This window comes from Arachis hypogaea, chromosome 15 (genome assembly GCF_003086295.3).
Source record: "Arachis hypogaea cultivar Tifrunner chromosome 15, arahy.Tifrunner.gnm2.J5K5, whole genome shotgun sequence".
NCBI classification, from domain to species: domain Eukaryota; kingdom Viridiplantae; phylum Streptophyta; class Magnoliopsida; order Fabales; family Fabaceae; genus Arachis; species Arachis hypogaea.
This window is the reverse complement of record NC_092050.1, coordinates 48,712,743-48,715,729: the sequence shown is the minus strand read 5'-3', so window position 1 is coordinate 48,715,729 and position 2,987 is coordinate 48,712,743. Positions and strand designations below refer to the sequence as shown.

The 2,987-nt window shown below is 40.7% G+C and overlaps 1 non-coding gene across 1 annotated transcript; it reads left to right on the top strand.

Moving 5' to 3' along the window:
- Window positions 1-976: 976 nt before the first annotated feature.
- On the top strand, window positions 977-1,083 carry LOC112753169 (small nucleolar RNA R71). The gene has a single exon (XR_003177565.1). It is a non-coding gene; the product is annotated as a small nucleolar RNA R71 (small nucleolar RNA).
- The last annotated feature ends 1,904 nt before the right edge of the window (window positions 1,084-2,987 follow it).

Genomic DNA, 2,987 nt, shown 5'->3' with positions numbered 1-2,987 from the left:
TTACCTCTTCAGCTGAGGTGTGTTCTGGTGGGCTTGGTTCCTCTTGATTCCTCTCCTGCAGTGTGGTTCCAAACCTTAGGGTGATGGCATTAATGCCTCCCTTTGGATTGGGTAATGGTTGAGAGGGGATTCCAGTGGAGCTTGAAGGTTGGTTACTGGAATTTTGTGTTGATCCAATCTGTGACATAAGAGCTTGCAAAGTAGAGGTGAGACCATTCAGACTGGCATTAATACTATTCATGTTATTTTCCATGGTCTGTTGTCTTCGCTCAAAAGATTGTAGTAGCTCTTCATTAGGAGATAAAGAAGAATGAGTAAATTGAGATGTCTGCTGTTGATTGTTCTGTGGTCCTTGGTTTTGCCTCAGGTGAGGTGCTCTGTAAGGTTGATTCTACTGCCTGTTGTTGTTATTATTCCACCTCTGATTTCCTTGATTATCTCTGCCTCCTCTGTTATTGTTGTCCTCCAATTCTAGTTAGAATTGTCTTGCCATTCATGGTTATTATTTCCATTTTGATTGTACCCTTGGTTGGGGCGGTCATAGAAGTTATGAGTGGATGCCACCATGTTGTCTTCTTGTTGGAGCTGCGGGCATTCATTAGTGTAATGGCTATAATCAGCACAGATTCTGCAAATTCTTTGTGGGACTAGTTGTTGGTTTTGCTGTGGCAGAGGAGGTTGAGCTTGCTTAGCTTGTTGTTGATTCAATTGCATCTGCTTCAGCAAGTTGGTCATCTCACATATACTCTGAGCTAGAGCAGCAGTCTCTCTGTTAGAGGATACTTCTGCAACGACTTTTGAACGGCCTTGCTTTTGCCTGTGATTCCCAGTAGATTCAGCTAAATCACTGATCAATTGCCAAGCCTCATCAGTGGTCTTGTACTTCTTCATAGACCCATTGCTAGCACTTTCCAATGTGGTCTTATCTTGGGGCCTCATACCCTGTGTGACATAGCTAAGCAACACTATCTTGTCAATCCTGTGGTGGGGGCATGCTTCCAGAAGATTATTGAAGCGCTCCCAGTATTCAAAAAGAGTTTCATTGTCATCCTGAACAATTGTGGAAATATCCTTCCTCAGTTTATCAGTAACTTCAGATGGAAAGAATTTCTCGAAAAACTCCTTTCTGAGTGTATCCCAGTTAGATACATTTGCCAGAGGTTGAGTGTAGTACCACTCTCTTGCTTTTCCCTCGAGAGAAAATGGGAAAGCTTTCAGCAAAATTGAAGTTTCATCAGTACCATCACACCTGACAGTAGAATAGGCTTCCTGGAAATCTCTCAAGTGCTTGATAGGCTCTTGAGCAAGTATGCCATGAAACTTGGGCATCAAGTTTAGCAGTGCGGTCTTTATTTCAAAATCTGTAGCCACCGCTGGATGATGCGCTTGAAATGGTTGCATTGTAAAATCAGGGGCTCCTTCCTCCTGGATGGTAACTTTCCTAGCTGCCATGTCTTCTGCACGTTAAACAACCGAATCAGTAGAACGGGGGCTGGTTTCTTCCTCAAGTTCACTCTCAGATCCGCCCTCAGAGCGGACTAACCGACGCTATTCTCGCCTTATTCGTAAAATAGTCCTTTCAATTTCAGGATCGAATATTAGCAAGCGCGGATCAGGAAGTGAACGCGTCATTTGACGGAAGAAACATGCAGCTCATAGTAACAAAATAAAATAAAATGCAAATAAATAAATTCTAATTAATAACTTTAGCACTCTATTGCAACTCCCCGGCAACGGCGCCAAAAATTAATGAGGGGCAGAAGTTAGTGAATTAAAAATTATTAAAATAGTTACGTTGCAAGTATAGTTCTTAACTCACCGAAAATCTGCCTATCAATTTAGAAATATGTCACAGAGAGTTTAAATTAAAAATTACTGGGAGTTTAAGTCCCAGGTCATCTCCCAACGAGTTGTAGAAAAGTGTGCTATTTTATTAATCAGATGTTCCAAGAAGTTGAGTTAAGTAGAGGGAAAATTAAAAAGAGGAAATTTAAATAATATGAATAAAAGCCTTGACTGGGAGTTGATTAGTTGGAATTTCTATTATTGATGGAATAATCTCAAGATTAATTTATAATTAATGGTTGTTTTGTTTAGTTATCCTTTACTAGGTAAAGGAAAGTCAAACAAGTTGGAATGCTAGATCTATTCACGAGTTGCAACCTACTTAGTTCAAAGGGATTGGTGTTAGTGATTAGATAACAATTCAACAGTTAACCCAATTACAATTTTTCTTTCAATCCTTCTAACTCAAGAGTTCCTTTCAATCAACTCCCCATCAAGTGAGGGAACTACTCACTCATTGCAAATAATAGATCCATAACACATGAAAGGGAATTAAAGGAAGACATGATTATTGGAATAGAGAAATAAATTAAAATGGAAGAAATAATCCTTGTATCAAATAATCATGAAAGTATTCAAATGACAAAATTGAACAAAGCAAAGAACATGGAAGAATAAAACCAAGTTAAGAGAACGAACTAGAATGACGAGGTCTTGATGAGGAAAAATAACTCTTCTCAATGTTCCAATGCTAAGATCAATTCCCAAAATTAAAATTCTAAAACCTAGAGTGAAAAACCTAGAGGAGGAAAAACTAGCTCTAAAACTGTCAACTGTGTAGAATGAATGTTGTATTTTGTTTCTGTATATTCTTTGCCTCTAGTCTGCTGTTCCGGGCCGAAAACTGGGTCGAAATAAGGTCCAAAATCGCCCCCAGCGAAGTTTGCAGATTATGCAGATCGCACATGTCACGCGATCGCGTCATCCATGCGGACACGTCATTCGTGCTTTTCCTTGCCATGCGTTCGCGTCGTCCATGCTACCGCGTCGCCTGAGCTTTTCCAATCCGCGCGGCCGCGTGAGCCATGCGGCCGTATCACTGCGATTCGCTCTCCTTCGCGCGGTCGCGTGAGCCATGCGACCGCGTCACTTTTCGCTGGTTATCTTCTCAAATTCTTGTGTTCCTTCCATTTTTGCTAGCT